General features: G+C 35.1%; 1 protein-coding gene across 6 annotated transcripts in view; it reads right to left on the bottom strand.

Annotated features, from left to right (window-relative positions):
- Nucleotides 1–17,932, bottom strand: part of TTC29 (tetratricopeptide repeat domain 29) — a 658,543-nt gene that overhangs the window by 214,385 nt on the left and 426,226 nt on the right. The gene's annotated exons all lie outside the window — the stretch shown is intronic.

Below are 17,932 nucleotides of genomic sequence, written 5' to 3'. Positions count from 1 at the left end.
CTCATTCATTCCTTTGTCTCTATGAACCTTTTTTTTTCTATCTCATTGCTTCTGCTTCTGTATAACATTAGATCACTTTGGCCAAATTACTCAACCTCTCTATGCCTTGGTCTCTGGGAGTAACAACAATTCTTCACAGAGTTATGGTGAGGATCACTTTAAACAAAGACCAGCACACAGTATTCATTTAATATATCCTACCTGTTCCTATCTTGCCTGAAATAAAACCTAGTTAAGGGATGTAATGTTTACGACAAGCTGTCTGAATGCCCTTTTTATTGTTCATTAGGTGTGCAAAGTTCTTTTTTGTTGCCCCATTTTTCCTATACAAGTCCATGTGATAACTTTCCTTTGGAATTTAGAATCAGGAAAAAAGCTTGTCCCTCTTGAAGAACTGATAGGTTTCCTTTCATCAGGAAATGAGAATTTTATAGTCCATCACATCTCCCCTTTTGCCCAACCTGCCCAGAAGTTCAGAGTGAAACTTAATGTTCCCTCAGGGAAACTATATTGACTCTAGTGGGCAGCATATGTCCACACTTTTCCTTTCGTTACCTCTCATTTTCTATTTATAATCTGACAGATGTATAATATAAAATGTTAACTTTAAGTTTCTTCAATCTTTTCTAGAAAGAAAACAAGAAATAAAGTGTTATTTTATGTAAGTCAGAAGACTCTTAAAGGAGAATGAAATACAATCCCTGCTTTCAAAGAACTCTAAGCCTACAGCAGAGTCCTTTCCTTATGGCAATTCACAGCAGGAAAGACATTTTACACAGCAGTTCAGTACATGCACATATATATTTTATACATGCATGCGTATGAAACAAAAGTTGAAATGCATTAGTCCTCAAAATGTTCTCATCTCTTTATAAATATTAATTTAATTAGTCCTTGTAACCATTCCATGAGCCATCCATCCCTTCCATCAGTATCCCTGTTTTTTCACATGGGGGAACTGAGATGCAGAAAGGTTAAATAACTTGGCCAAGGTCAACCAGTTATTTTGTTTGTAAGCGTACAGTTGAGTTTTGAGTCCAGGGTGTCTTGTTTTAGAATCCATGCTCTGGTGCATCTGCTGGTAGCCTCCCAATATTTAGTCTTACTCTATGCAATGTACTCTTTTCTATTCTGTTTTACTACACTCTCTTTCATTTCGAAAATGCTACTCATGATCCCCAAACCAGTGGGTCATAACCATATCCACAAAGGGTCAGAGTCTCTAGTTTGTTAACTGTTAATCAAGAAGGAAAAAACCCTACACGTACATGATTGCCAATGGATACTAAGGGACTTCAAGCAGGAGCTCTGAACTCTACCATATGGTTGAGGATGGCTCTACAGGAGCCTCACAGAGCAAGAAACAGGTGGAAAACAGAAGTTTACCAAGTACACAGGCAAGGAGGAAGGAGAAAGCCATTTCAGGCAAAGCACATATACAAGGCCATGAAGGGATAAAAGATCATCACGCATCCATCCTCTAAACACCTATAAGCCAAGCACTGCACAAGTACGAAGGTTGCACATGAGAGCAAAGAAGCCATGGCTCCAGCCTTCTTGAAGCTTGTAGTCTAGTAGAAGAAAGAAAGTAGCAATGACAATGCAATGCTGTAAGTGCCATGATGGGAACAGTTCTGGGTATTACAGGTTTTATAGTAGGTTTTATTACAGGTATTATAGTAGCAAGGTTACAGTACATACTGAAGTCATTTAAGAATGAGTAAGCATTAGCCATGAAATGATAAGGGGAAAAAAGCATTCTAGGACAAGGGAATGGCAGTACACTCAAGTTGGGAGATGAGACAGAACACGGTTTAATGATGACCTAAGTAAATCCAAAGACAGAATAGTGTAATGATTTGAGGATGGGTTCTGGAACCAGACTGCATAGGTTCAAATTCCCACTCTTGTATTTATTTGCTGTGTAACTATGGGTAAGTTACCTAATATCTCTGTGCTTCAGTTTCCTTAGCTGTAAATGGAATTAACAAAGATTTTTCTATGATTAAATGGATGAATACATGTGAGGTACTTAGAATGGTATTTTAAATATACTAAGTGCCCAATATTAGTCATTATTATTTTGGCAAATAATAAATTTCAAAGTGGGAATGGTAGAGATTACATAGACTGAAGTGTGGTTGGCCTTAGTTAAAAAATACTAATTGAGTGCCTACCATGTGCTGGGTACTATTATAGGTACTAGAGACTCAGCAATGAATAAGACATTGTCCCAGTTGCTCAGTTGAGTTCAGAAGGCATCATCTTTGATTACTTCCTTTACTCAATTCCACACTCATTCTGTTGGTAAGTTCTAATCTCCCTATCACCTAAATATATTCTAAACCAAACCATTTCTGGGATGCCTGGGTGGCTCAGTTGGTTGGGCGTCCGACTTCAGCTCAGGTCATGATCTCGTAGTTTGTGGGTTCGAGCCCCACGTCACGCTCTGTGCTGACAGCTCAGAGCCTGGAGCCTGCTCTGGATTCTGTCTCCCTTTCTCTCTGCCCCTCCCCCATTCACACTCTGTCTCTCTCAAAAATAAATAAAATTAAAAAATTTTTTAAATCAAACCATTTTTCATCATTTTCACCAGATCGACCCTGTCAAGATGCCATCATCTCTCACTTGGGCTCTTAACCAGGCAGATATCCACAGAGCAGCCTTAGTGATCTTTTAAAAATGTTACATCACATCATTCCCTGCTTAAAATGATCCAATAATTTCCCAGTACACCTAGAATAAAATTTAAGCATTTCAAATTATCCTAAGTAATTTCTAATCCCTTAAGAATAATGTGAACATAATAAAAAAAAAAGGGCAAAAGAAGTTTGGGAAGATTCTATCCCATTGATTGCCTAAGAGTTTTGAAAGACACTATAATAATTAACTAGTTACTTTGTGAATTAATTATAATTAATTTTAATTAAGAAATGAAGCGGAGATTCACACTGGTTAATTCCAAACAACCAAAATCTTTAAACACAGAAGCCCAGAATGAAACAAAATTAGTAAACCAAAATATATTAGGTTTTTCTAAAATATATTTCTTACTTCACTGCCATATGAAACAGAGTAAGGTGAACACAGTAATACTTTGCTACTAAATTTCAATTACTTAATTTCAACACAATGCAAACACACTGAAAAGAGTACCAGTCATTTCCAGATGGTTCAACCTTTCATTAGTGGCTGATACTTTTGACTTCCTCTTTATCAGATGTCATTTCAGTATGTTAGCTTTCTCCTCATAGTTTCAAGCCACAAAAAAGTTAGAAAAATGAGAGGTTTCCACAGAAAACAATATAGCCAAGCCTGTTAAATCAGACAACTTAATTTTATATACATTTCTAAGTCAACTGACTTGTCCTAAGGATGGCTCCACACATCCCTCTTGATAGTAAAATACCATTTTTCTAGAGCTTTTCTTGTTTATGTCAAAGTTTGCAAGGATATACTGGTGTTGGCTAACCTAAATCTGATATCTTAATTAGTGGGGTATCCCTGATGTTATTGCTGGAAAGGGACTACCAAATTTTACCCAGGGTGTGTGGATTACGATGAAGGCGATGTATTCTCCTCCATCTAGACTTTCCCCCAATATTTGATTTCGTTTAACATGCTTACACATTAGCTTGAAGAAAAATGCTTAAAATATATAAAAAGATGTTTATATAGTAATATGAAGAAAATTCAGTTCATAGTTAAATCACAGTTTGAGGCTATATATATCTATATATATACACACACACACACATATATACATATATGTACACATACACATACATATATACACATACTGTATATATGTAAACATATATATAAATGTATATATATAAACATTATATATATATAAACACAACCACTATATATAACTTTATGTGTATATATAGAACCTTACAAGATCAAAAAAGTATACAGTATTTAAAATGATTTTAGACAATCATTCCAAACAAAATCGTTAAAGTTTCCAAATAATTTTAAAATGAACACAGAAAAGGATCCTCTATACATTTATGCATTTGTTTTATTTCTTATAACTAGACATTTAAATTTTTTTTACTTCGAAAGAGAATGGCAATGAAGAGGATTCTTGAGAAATGGTAGCATAAGAAGCTTCACCAATCTGTCTCCCAACCTAGACAATAATTGCAGCTTGATGTAATTATTTTGCAGTGCTAGAGTCTATTGAAGCCTTGCAACATCCAAGGGAAGGCTTAGACAGTAAATTCTTATTAACTTTGGTCAGTTTTAACTCTTAGCTCGTGGTAGCCACTCATCCCCCACCCCCAAGCCTCATGGCAGGCATCTATGCACTTGCTCCTGGTCCAGCATGCAAACAGCTTGCAGGAGCCAGGGTAGGCAATAAAGGCCCTGTCTTCCAAATATCGGGGTTCTATGTTCTGATTGTTGCTTCTGATCATGAATAGGCAGATACCAATTGGGGGGGGCAGCCATTATTGCACATACACCTTCATTCTTGTAAGCCCCTCCCTCTCGGGCTGAAGCAACTTCCAGGAGATTCAAAGGGCTGGTGCTTTCCTGGCACCATTCTGTTCTCCTTCATTTTTCTCTTTCATATGCTTTGAAAGCCAGATTTTTTTTTTTTGAGAGAGAGAGAGAGAGAGAGCGCGCGCGTGCAAGCACAAGCAGGGGAGGGGAAGAGGGAACGGGGGAGAGAGAATCTTAAGCAGGGTCCATGTTCTAGAGCCCAATGCAGGCTTGGTCTCACAACTGTGAGATCATGACCTGAGCCAAAATCAAGAGTCAGAAGCTCAACCGAATGAGCCACCCAGGCACCACAAGATTAGGACATTTGAAAGCAATAGTATGTAGGGGGAAATAAGTCACCACTCATGCCCAAGGAAAGGTACAGGCACCAAAAAGACCTAGGAAGACCTTAAAAGTATACTTCAGGCTGATCCTTGGCACAAAGACAGAGTACAACAGTAAAACAAAACACAGCAAAATAAAAAGCAGCAAATGCTGTAAAAGTCGAAAAATCTGATTGCCAGAGTTAACCACATTATTAGATTCAAATGTCCAATTTTTAACAACAACAGCAACAACAGCAAAAATCACAAGGTGTAAAAGAAACAGGAAGGTATGGCCCATTCAAGGGGAAAAACAAATAAGGCACTGAAACTGTCCCTGAGAAAGACCAGATGGCAGAACTACTAACCAGAGATTTGAAAATAACTGTCATAAAGATGCTAAGAGAATTATAGAAAGATGGGAAGTAAGTCAAGAAAAATATGTATGAAAAAATGGAACTATCAATAAAGAGAAAGGAAAACTAGAAAGAAACCAAAAAGGAATTCGAGAGCTAAAAAATACAATTAACTAAAATGAAAAATTAACTAGAGGTATTCAAAGGCAGATCTGAAGCAGGCAGAAGAAAGAATCAGTGACCTTAAAATAGGACAACTGAAACTTTCAGGTATGAGGAAAGAAAGAAAGGAGACTGAATAAAAATGAACAGAGCCCAAGAGACCTGTGAGACATGATCAAGTGGACCAACATATGTGTTGTGGGAGTCCCAGATGGCGAAGAGAGAGAGAGAAAGGGGCAGAAAAATTATTTCAAGAAAAATGGCAAAAATGTCCCAAGTTTTATAAAAGTCATGAATAAAAACATCCAAGACATTCAGTGAACTCTAAGGAGGACAACTCTAAAAGATCCACAATGAGACATAAAATCAAACTCTAAAAGGCAAAAACAAAGAGTGAATCTTGAAAGCAGAAATAGAAAACCAACTCATTACAAACAGAGGTCCTCATTAAGAGTGTAAGCAGATATCTCATCAGAAACTTTGGAGGCCAGAAAGTAGGTGGCTGATATATTGAAAGTGCTAGAAAGGGAAAACAACAACAACAACATCCAGCAAATTGTCCTTCAAAAGTGAAGGAGAAATTAAGACATTCCCAGATAAACAAAAGCTGAGAAGGCTCATTACCACTGCAAGAAATGCTAAAGGGAGTCCTGCAGGTTGAAATAAAAGGCTACTAAATATAACTTAAAGCCATATTAAGAAATAAAGATCTCAGTGAAGGTAAATGCATGGTCAATTGCAAAAGCTAGTATTATTACACCAATGGTTTTTAACTTCACATTTTTGTCTTGTACCTTATTAAGAGACTAATACATTTATAAAAAAAACAATTATTACCCTAAAAGCTAGTATTATTTTCACTTTGATTTGTAACTTCTACATTTTGTTTTCCATATAACTTAAGGTTCTAATGCATTAGCAAAACAATTATTAATGTATGTGTGGGAGCAGAGGGTATAAGAAAAATCTCTGTACCCTCCCTTCAATTCTGTTGTGAATCTAAAACTGCTCCAAAAAGGGTTCTAAGCAAAAAAATGATTAGTATATGTTTTTTGGACAATGTAGAAAATTTAATTCTCTTATGCCCATAACTGAAAGGGGTAGAGATGGAGCTATAAAGGAGTAAAGTTTTTGTATGTTCATAAAGTTAATAAGCCAGTATAAATTCAAATTAGAGGGTTATAATTTTAGGGTGTCAGACATAATCCGTGGTAACCACAAAGAAAACAGTTATAGAATATATACAAAAGGAAATTAAAAGGCAATTAACATTGTTTAATTACAAAAAGTTAACTAAACAAAAAAAGAAGACAGTAATGAAGGAAATGAGGGATAAAAAAGCCAAAAGGCATATTGAAAATATTTAGCAAATGACAGAAGTCCCTCCGTATCAGTAAATACTTCAGATGTAAATGCATTAAACTCTCCAGTTAAGGACAGAGATTTGCAGAATGGATAAAAGAACATGATCCAGCTATGTGTTGTCTCCAAGAGACTCATTTTAGATCGAAAGATGAAAATAGGTCAAAAGTAAAAGGATGGAAGAAGATATTCCATGCAAATAGTAACCAAAAAAGAGCAAAGGTGGCTATATCAATGTCAGACAAAATAGACTTGAAATTAAAAAAGTTTACAAGAGACAAATCAGGACATAATACATCCATAAAAGATTCAATACAGGAAGAAGATATAATCATTATAAACATTTATACACCTAATAACAGACTATCGAAATACATAAGCAATAAACTGACAGAACTGAAGGGAGAAATAGATAGTTCTAAAATAATAGCTGAAGACTTCAATACCTGACTTTCAATAATGGTTAGAACAAACAAACAAAAGATAAGTAAGAAAGAGAGGACTCAATAACACAATAAGCCAACTGGATCTAATAGACATATACAGAGCACTCTACCAACAACAGAATACACATTCTCTCAAATGTACATGGGACATTTTCCAGAATAGACCATATATTAGGCCACAAATTAAGTCTCAGTAGATTTATTTTTTAAAATTTAAATTTAAATTATACCAAAGTATCTTCTCTGCCCACAGCTGGATGAAGTTAGAAATCAGAGAAGAAACTAGAAAATTCACAAATTTGTGGAAATTGAACAACATTCTCTTAAACAACCAATGGATCAAAGAAGAAATCACAAGGGAAATTAGAAAATACTTAGAGATGAATGAAAATGAAAACACAACATAGCAAAATTTATGGAATGTGATGAAAGTAGTGCCAAAGGGGAAATTTAATTGTAAGAGCTTAAATTTGTAAACAAGAAAGATCTTTCAAAAACATTTAAAAACAAGAAAGATCTCAAATAAACAGCTTAATTTTACAATTTAATGAATTAGAAAAAGTACAGACTAAACCCAAAGCTAGCAGAAGGTAGAAAATAGCAAAAATTAGGGCAAAGACAAGTGAAATAGAGAATAGAAAAATAGTATTTTAAAAAATTAATGAAACCAAGAGTTGGTTCTTTGAAAAAAATCAGCAAAATTGAAAAACCTTTAGCTAGACTGACTAAGAAAAACAGAAAGAAAACTCAAATTACTATAATCAGAAATGAAAGTAGGGACATTACTACTGATTCTACAGAAATAAAAAAAAATATGAGAGTATTATGAAAAACAGTATGCAATACATTCAGTAACCTAGATGAAATGGACAAATTTCTAGAAACACAAAACCTATCAAAACTGAATATGAAGAAATAGTAAACCTGTATAACTACTAATGATAATGAATCGGTAATCAAAAATATCCAAACAAAAAAAAAACCTGGATCTGATGGTTTCACTGCTGAATTCTACAAAAACATTTAAAGGACTAACACCAATCTTTATCAAACTTTTCCAAAAAATTGAAGAGGAGCAAACACTTGCTAACACATTCAATTAGGAGAGCTTTGCCCCTGATACCAAAGCCAGACAAAAATACTACAAGAAAAGAAAATTACAAGAAAACCAATATCCCTTATGAACGTTGATTTAACAAATACGAGTGAACCAAACTCAGCATCATATTAAAAGGATTATACATCGTGACCAAGTGGAAATTCCTCCTGAAATGCAAGAATAGTTCAACATACTAAAATTGATCAATGTAATACACCACATTAATAGAATGAAGAAAAAATTACTGCATGATCATCTCAACTGATAGAGAAAAAGCATTTGAAAAAATTCAATAAAAACACCAACAAATAAAAATAGAAGGAAACTACATCAACATAATAAAAACCATATATGAAAAACCCACAGAAAACAGAATATTCAATGATGAAAGACTGAAAGCTTTCCTCTTAGTTCAGGAACCAGGCAAAGATACTCAATTTCATCATGTCTTTTCAACATAATACTAGAAGTCCCAGCCAGAGCAATTAGGCAAGAAAAAAGAAATAAAAGATATCCAAATTGGAAGGAAATAAATAAAATGATCTGTTTCCAGCTGTTGTAGAAACCTGGTGTAGAAAACCCTAAAGATTCCACAGAAAAAAGGTGTTAGAACTAATAACAAATTATTAGGATACAAGGTCAATACACAAAATTCAGTAGCATACCTATACACTAATAATAAATAATTTGAAAGGGAAATTAAGAAAACAACTTCACTTATAATAGCAACAAAATATAAACCAAGGAATTAACTAAGGAGATGAAAGACTTATACAATGAAAACTGTGAAACATTGTTGAAAAAGTTAAGCAAGATATAAATAAATGGAAAGACATCCCATGATCATAAATTGGAAGAGTTAATATTGTTAAGATGTCAATACTACCTAAATCAGTCTATAGATTCAATGCAATTCCTATCAAAATACCAATGAGAATTTTTGCAAGGTAGAAAAATCCATCCTAAAATTCATAATGAATCCCAAGGCATCCTAATAGCCAAAATAATCTTGAAAAAAGAAGAACAAAGTTGCACCCACTTCCTAACTTCAAAACTTACCACAAAGCTACAGTAATCAAACAGTGTGCTACTGGCATAAAGACAGACATATAAACCAATGGAATAGAACAGAGTCAGAAATAAATCTTCACATGTATGGCCAAATAATTTTTTATAAGGATGTCAAAACTACTCTGTGGAGAAGGGACAGTCTTTTCAACAATTGGTGATAGGAAAACAAGTTTATCCACATGCAAAAGAATGAAGTTAAACCCTTACCTAACACTGGATACATTAATTAAAATGGATTAAAGACCCAAACATAATTTAAAACTATAATATGCAAAGAAAACTTACGGCAAAGTTTTACAACATGGGATTTGGTAATGATTTCTTGGATGTGGCATCAAAGGTACAGGCAACAAAAGACCAACTGGACTTCATGAAAACTAAAAACTTTTGTTATCAGAAGACATTATCAACAGAGTGAAAAGGCAACCTATGTAACAGGACAAAATAATTGCAAATCACATATCATATTATGGGTCAACATCCATGATATATAGAGAACTCCTAAAACATAATAGCAAAAACCAAACAATTCAATTCAAAAATAGAACAAAGGACTTGAACAGACATTTCTCCAAAGAAGATATCCAAGTGACCAACCAATAAGCAAATGGAAAGATGCTCAACATCACTAATCATTAGGGAAATGTAAATCAAAACCACAATGAGATACCACCTCATACCCATTAGAATGGGTATTGTCATAAAAGCAGAAAAAAATAAATGTGGGCAAAGATGTGGTGACATTGGCACCCCTGTGCATTGTTACTGGAATGTAAAATGGTACAGCCACTATTGTGGCAGAATGGTGTTCCTAAAACAATCAAAAATAACATTACAAATTATTCAGAAACTCCACTTTTAGGTTCATAATCAAAAGGATTGAAAACAGGGTCCTTAAGACATAATTGTACACCCATGTTCACAGCAGCATTTTATAGCTAAAACATGGAAGTAACCAAGTGTCCATCAATGCATAAATGGATAAGCCAAATGTAGTATATACATACAATGGAATATTATTCAGCCTGAAAAAGGAAGGCAATTCTTACATATGCTACAACATGGATGAACCTTGAGGACATTGTGCAAAGTGAAATCAGCCAGTCATAGAAAGATAAGTGCTGAATAACTTTAGTTACATGAGGTATTTACATGAGTAGTCAAAATAATATAAACAGAAAGTAGCATAATGGTTCCTAGGAGATGAGGGGAGCAGGTAAGGAGAGGTATTGTTTATTGGTTACAGAGTTTCAGTTCTGCAAGTTGAAAGTAATTCTGGAGATAGATGGTGGTGATGGTTGCACAACAGTATGATTTAATGTCACGGAACCACACACTTAAAAACAGTTAAGATGGAAAATACTATGTTATGCATATTACAATCTAAAAATCTTTTAAAAAGAGAATAATGTTGTACATTTCTAATGTAGAGTTAGGCATCACCTAATTTTGCTATACCAAAAAAGACTCCGGTCTGGTAATATTTGTGGATGCCCTGGGAAAGCAAAAGGATATTTGTGAGCCTATATCCTAGTTTTGCTTTAAGTACTGAGAAGGTGACACTAGTTACAGTAACTCCAGTTTCCAGAACAGAAAACAGAATAGGGCGTGGGTATGAGCCAGGGGGTGATCTTTACATAATTGCAGTAATATCAACATTTTGAAGATTATTTTTTAGCCATAATGGAGAATGGAAAAAGGCCTAATTAATTTAGATATTCCCTTGCCTTCTTTCTCAATACAGACAGAATACAACATGAAAGACAAAACTCAACATAACAAAACCATCTTGCCACATGAAGTACAGGTGATGTGGCTAGGTCATTGCTCATCCCACTGACAGTTCTGATTGATTCAACCTCTCTGGTACCTGGGTGTTTATCTCCTTTTATCACTTTGTTCCTTGTTCCTGAAAGAGCAATTTCCCAAATGATTTCCAAATACAGGAGGGCTATTGTGCACTTTCAGGTTTACAAGCTATTATGGGAAAGAGCCACATTCTCTGGCTATCTTCCTTACATTTCTCAAACTGTAGGTTTATAAGTAAAGCAATCTTATTATAGTAATGGTAAGTTAAAGCAATTTGTAGAAATGTTTTAAAGGGGTTTGGAATAGCTAAGCAGACTATACAAATTGTATTGCTTGGTGTAGCATAAGTAAGTTTATGAAAAATTTACCATAAGTTGAAATAAAAAATATTTTCCCCTTGTTGGTTAGCATTACTAAGTTTGAAATTAAAACTTATTAAAAACTCTATCTTCTGGGGCGCCTGGGTGGCTCAGTTGGTTAAGCATCCAACTTCGGCTCAGGTCATGATCTCATGGTTTGTGAGTTAAAGCCCTGCATCAGGCTCCTTGCTGACAGCTCAGAGCCTGGAGCCTGCTTTGGATTCTGTGTCTCCCTCTCTCTCTGCCCCTCCCCGGCTCATGCTCTGTCTCTCTCTCAAAAATAAATAAAGATTAAAAAAAAAACCACACAAAAATCTCTATCTTCTGAGCATGATGAAAATGATACCTAGGTAACAAAGTAAAATATGTAATTATACATATGTAAAGAAAAGTGATAAATGAATATTAAGACCTAAATCAACACATAATGTTAATGTGAAGTATTTAGGTTATATATATTATTAGTAAATGCTTTAAAAGCAAAAAAAAAAAGATCAGTGACTGTTAAATAGCTAAAGTAAATGTTGTCTATATGTGTCTCTCATACAGAATTTCATTTAACTGTCATAAGAATTCCTTATTATCATTATGCTTTCCAAATGGTTGTGGAAATCAAAGATTAGAGAAATCAGATAACCTGCATAAGATCACACAGATATTAAGCAGCAAAACCAAATTTCCAACTGAGGGAGAAATCAGCTCCCATAAAAGCCACAGCTGCAATGTCGTGATTCCTGTGCTTTTGCCTTACAAAGATTTTTTTTTTAAGTCTAATAGAGCTGCTAAGTTTAAACATCATATATGAAAATAATATTTTAAAGCAAACTTTTAAAAGACATAGACACATAAATGCCTAAGAAGTTGGCATTTGAAACCTTTCCTCCTTTTTTTATTTGTTTAAACTTAGTTTTGATGAAACTATGAGATCCTCTTTGCATCTAGGGAACAATTTTTTTTTAATTTTTTAAAGTCTATTTATTTATTTTGAGAGAGAGACTGAGAAAGCAAGTGGGGGAGGGTCAGAGAGAGAGAGGGAGAGAGAGAAGCCCAAGCAGGCTCAGCGCTGTCAGCACAGAGCCCAACATGGGGCTCAAACTCCTGAACCATGAGATCATGACCTAAGCTGAAACCAAGAGTCAGAAGCTTAACTGACTGAGCCACCCAGGCATCCCTGGAACAATATTTTTAAAAGTTCTTTCCAACTACATTTCTTAAATTCCAAAATTTTAAATTTTATTAATATCAATATTCTTTAAAAAAATTATGGTCAAAAAAGTCTTTCCCAGTTTCCCATCCTAGGGATCCACTGTGGAAACAATACTAGAATTTGAAGAAACAAACAAACAAACAAACAAAAGTTACCCATCCTCTGTTCCTATCAGTATTCCCAGCTATTGCTTAATTTTTTTATACTCATGATAAGGTAAGGACTAATTAATGCCTTTCCGAAACTTCAGAACATCAAAATCCTGTCTCTCTTTCTTGAATCAGTAAGACCTTAAAGCCCAGTCTGCTACCTGGAAGGAAAGAAGGGCAGCTTCCATCCCTCTCTTTCCTGACTGTTCCTGTTAGTCATGGAGCCATTTATTTGTCAACTATCCTTTTCAGAAAGTTGATTTGCAAAACCCCATACAGAATTTAACTTGTCACATCACAAAAGAACAAAATGTTTTGAAGAGAAAACCAAACGATTTCACAAAATTATTTAAAGGTAAACAGGAGAAATGAAGCAGAGCTTTGAAAAGCACACCGAAGGGGTCTACATTCCCATGGTGTTACTGTGAACTATATCCTGAATAAACTTCACTCTGTCATGTATATTTTGATAACCTGGCCGTTGTGCAAATCCAGGTGCTACATTTGCTTAAAACAAGAGTATCTGTGGTTCATAAAAGCGTCTGTGGAAGACAATTTTGAGATAAACTCAAGATGAAAACTTAACACTGGCAAAATGCTAATTTACTTTAACTGCGTAAGTATAATACAATTCAAAATGAGGAAGGGGTGAAGCCATTAAAAGATATGAAAATAAACGGTTCTTTGTCTCTACAACCCAAACTCATTGAATATGACAACTGACAGTCTAATGGCCACTTGTGCTGACAAAGTGACACTTACTGAGCTTTAACTGATAATGCTGAGATGCTCTGAAAGAAAGCAATATCTTAGAGATGCACACATCTCTATTTGATCTAAATCTATTCTTCCATATAATAAAACGTGGTATCTGAAGAAGAAAGATTAGCACTCTCTGTCCCTTGATGGTTTTGTTTATTTGTATCCTCATACACATAGCTGAAGCTGTAAAAACTGCCCCCCAGAAATTTTTATTTGAATCTACAAACGACACTTTCATTACTTAGCTATTCAAAGCAATTACGATATGACAATAAGTGATACTTTCAATCCTTTTAAAAAATACAATATTCTGACAATATAATACAGAACAAAAAGCAAAGCACAAAACCACAACAGGATCTTCTTTAGTTGTTAAAGGTGAGTCAAATATTATCAATGAACTATTTGCAGATTTATCTAAAAAAGTCAAATTGTCAGTGTTAATTATATTGTATGTGAACACAAAACGTGGAAAAAATGTACCTACTAGGCACAGAAATAATCCAGTCACTTAAAAAGTAATGAAGCATACTGAAATTCTTCTGCAAATGCAGATGATTAAAAAACAAACAAACAAACAAACCTAGAAGCCCTTTGCTTTTGAACTACTTTACCCATTCCCAAGTAAAATGATCCCCCAATTGGATGTGGCCATTCCAGGAACTAGTCTATACTGTCTTGCTCAATTACTCATTTAAATTTTACACTCCTATTTGTGTATATAAGACACTTTTGAGGAGTTAAACTTCTTTGATTCGATATTCAAACCAGTTAACAAACAACATTGACCTGAAAATATTGCAAGCAAAGAATATTCCTAGCAGGATACCTATTTCACGGTGTTTATGTAACATTCTGTTCATTCATTCATTTAACTTGCAGTTGTTGGCTTCTGGCCACATGCCAGGGCACACAGAGACATGCTCCTGTGCCCGTGCAGATCTATTCTGCTGGGATGAAGACAGTCAAAATACAAACTCCCAATGCAAGAGGGGGACCAAATTATAGCATAAATAGAACCAGATGATTTGGCTGAGAGCAAGTATAGGTGGAGTGAGGGCTACTAGATTATGAGGTCAGGAAGTGGGAGACTGAAGGGGTCACATTACCTGCATGACAAAAAACAGTATCAGCAATAAGGCACAATGAGAAGAATGAGTGGTGGGGAGAATGGGAGATGAAGTCAGAGTGGTCAGTGAAGTCCAGATCATGTACAGCAAAGTCCAAACAGTAAACCTTACAGTTTATCATAAGAGCAATAGGGAGCTCAGGGGGTTTTAAGCAAATGAATGTCATAATCTATTTTTTTCAAAAAATGACTCTGGAAGCTGAAGTTTGACAGAGTTAGAGGGGCTATGTGAAGAGCAGCCAGGACTATTCTAGTGGCCATGGCAAGGGATGATGGTAGCTATGCAATGAAGAGAAGTAGAACACAGAATATATTTTGGAGTTACATCTGATAGGTCATAGAGATGGATTAGATGGGGGAGGGTGGTGAAGTCAGGGCAAAACTCAAGGCTGCCTTGGTGCCATTTACTGAATATGGGAAACACTGTGGGGGGAATATTTGTTGGGGGAGTTGAGGGAAAGTAGGGATAAATCAAGAGTCATTTGTGGTCATATTAACCTTAGAATGTCTATTAAAAATACAAGTATATATGGAAAAGAGGCAGTTGGATATAAAAATCTAGAGCTCGGGACTCCTACTGGCTCAGTTGGTTAAGCATCTGACTCTTGATTTCGGCTCAGGTCATGATCTCACAGTTATTGAGACCAAGCTCCACATCAGGCTCTGGGCTGACAGTGTGAAGTCTGCTTGGAATTCTCTCTCTCTCCTCTCTCCTCTGTCTCTCTCTCTCTCTCTCTCTCTCCTCCTCCTCCTCCTCCTCCTCCTCCCCTGCTCACACTGTCTGTCTCAAAATAAATAAATGAATATATTTTTAAAAATTTGAAGCTCAATAGCAAGCTCAGGGCTGAATTTATAAATGTGATAGTCATCAGGATATTGTGATACTTAAAACTTTAAGAATGGATCCAAGGAGAATGTAGCTGGAATACAAGGCCTAGGATTCAGCCCTAGGACAACCCACCACTGAGAGTTTGAAAAGAAAGCCAGCCAGGAAAGACTAAGGTGGCACAGTCAGAGTTTGGAGGAAAACCATAGAACATGGCATCCTGGCAGGCACAAGTACACAGTGATGAATGGCAGAGTGCTCAACTCTATCAGATGCTGTGAAGACATCAAGAAAGATGAGTCCAGAAACATCGTCATTATATATTGTAAAAATGAAGGACATTGGTCACTCTAAACAGAGAGATTTCTGTGACTTCTGGGGCTGGAAATCTAGTTAGAGTCAACTGATGCAAAGAATGGGTACAAATATTGAGACAGTGCTTCTGGTTGCTATGAAGGGTAGAGAAAAATGGGACAGAACCTGGAGGGGGATAAGAAGTCAAGGGAAACACTAAAGTCAATATGAATGCTAAGTGAGACTGATCCAGTGGAAAGGGAGAAAATGATGATGTAGGAGAAAAATGTGTTTAGTTGCAGGAGAAAGTCTTGGAACAAGTAAGAGCGGATGGTATTCAGAGCACAAGTAGAGGCATCATCCTTAGACAAGAATAGGAACTTTCCACCCATTATGATAGAAGGGAAGTCCAGAGTATAAAGTTTTTGGGTTAGATGATGAAGCATTATTTTGGGACTCACATTATTTTGGGACAGAGAGCACATACATATTATGGGATATGTATATCAATTATATAATGAACATGTATATAACCATCTTCATACACTTGATCTTAGCACCAAATATATAATATATATATATGTATGTATAAAGCAGTGTATATAGAGATTTAAAGGTTTATCATAGACATTGCTTTTGTCTGACTGAAAATTTGATTCATCAATTTCTTCCCCTTTTATATTGAGGATCTGTGATGTACTAGTTTGGTCACTTTATAATGCTACCAAACAGAAAGCCAAACTCAAAATCTGTCTTCCTTGGTAGGTTTTATCCTGATTTCCTCTAGACCTTGAGGCTGCCCCTCATAATACAATCAGCACTCATTTATTCCATATTTGTTTCCTGTTTGTAAATATTGTTTCAAATAGAGACAAGGAAGGGGCCAAATATTTTATAATAAGATATCATTGTCTTTCCCCCTGTGAAAAACCTAGTATTAGATATAAAGCAGGCACTTGAAGGCTTGCTGACCAATTTATCTTTTTAGAGTTGAATGACTAATAAAAAGTTTTATGTAGCAATTCCTTGGTTAACAGAATATGCATAATTCCAATGGCACCTGCTGAGTATTGCTGGGAGATGATGAAATTATTCATCAACTTTCTCCCTTACATGTTATTCAATTAGTTTGTCTGTGGCAAAGCCTAGAATATATATCAATCAAAAGAGTGAACTAAGTACAAGCTATCTTCCTATTAAGGTTTGCATCCACTATCTTAGCTTTGGTCTAGGAAAGTATTCAGGTGCAGGAAACTTTAAGGAGAATGCAATTGTAAGGATTGAGATTTATCTGGTGCTACTTGTTTTCTGTAGCATATTATGGATTTGAAATAATTTTGGTAATACCTTTAATGAAAAAAATATTAAGAGAATGCTCATCAGCAAAGCCTATTTTGCATTTTTAGGTCAAAGTTTTCTTCAGTGCAGACTGAAAGCTTAGCAGATTTTAAGTGCTGTATATGGATTTCTAGCTTGTTAAAATATCTGAAGCATGTTTAATTCCAAATTTAATTCCTACTTCTTAAGTCAATTACAGATATTTGTATATCATTATATTTAAATAAGAAGGAAAATATCACTCATATATACTTTTCTTTCAAGAAGTATCATCAGACAATATTAACCTTTAATTTTAACCAACAGGTTACCATGGAAAGTTAATAAATCAGCAATCAGCAAAGCATTTAACCAGAGGGCCCATATACCACATATGGAAGTCAATAGCATTCCAGGGAAGACAGTGATTATAGGTACCGTAAAATTTTGTCACTCTATGAAGTAACTACTGACAGAATGAACTATTCCATTTTTCCACATTATATGCAAATTCACAAAGATAATATCTAATCAAATGAAACATATCAAGAGACTTGGAATTTTACACTTTGTGAAAATCTATACCAAAAATACTAAGAAAGCACTTTCAGTAGAATCCCACAGCACTAGACAATACTAGTAGAGAGGATGCTTTAAAAGCATTTATTGCATAAAATGTTTTAATTGAGTCATCTAATGAGTTTCATAAGATGCATGTGCATTAAAATATTTCTATTTTCAGTGCTTATATCTAACGATCTGATGATAAC

The sequence above is a fragment of the Acinonyx jubatus genome, chromosome B1, assembly GCF_027475565.1.
Source record: "Acinonyx jubatus isolate Ajub_Pintada_27869175 chromosome B1, VMU_Ajub_asm_v1.0, whole genome shotgun sequence".
NCBI classification, from domain to species: Eukaryota; Metazoa; Chordata; class Mammalia; order Carnivora; family Felidae; genus Acinonyx; species Acinonyx jubatus.
This window is presented reverse-complemented; position numbering and strand designations above follow the sequence as displayed.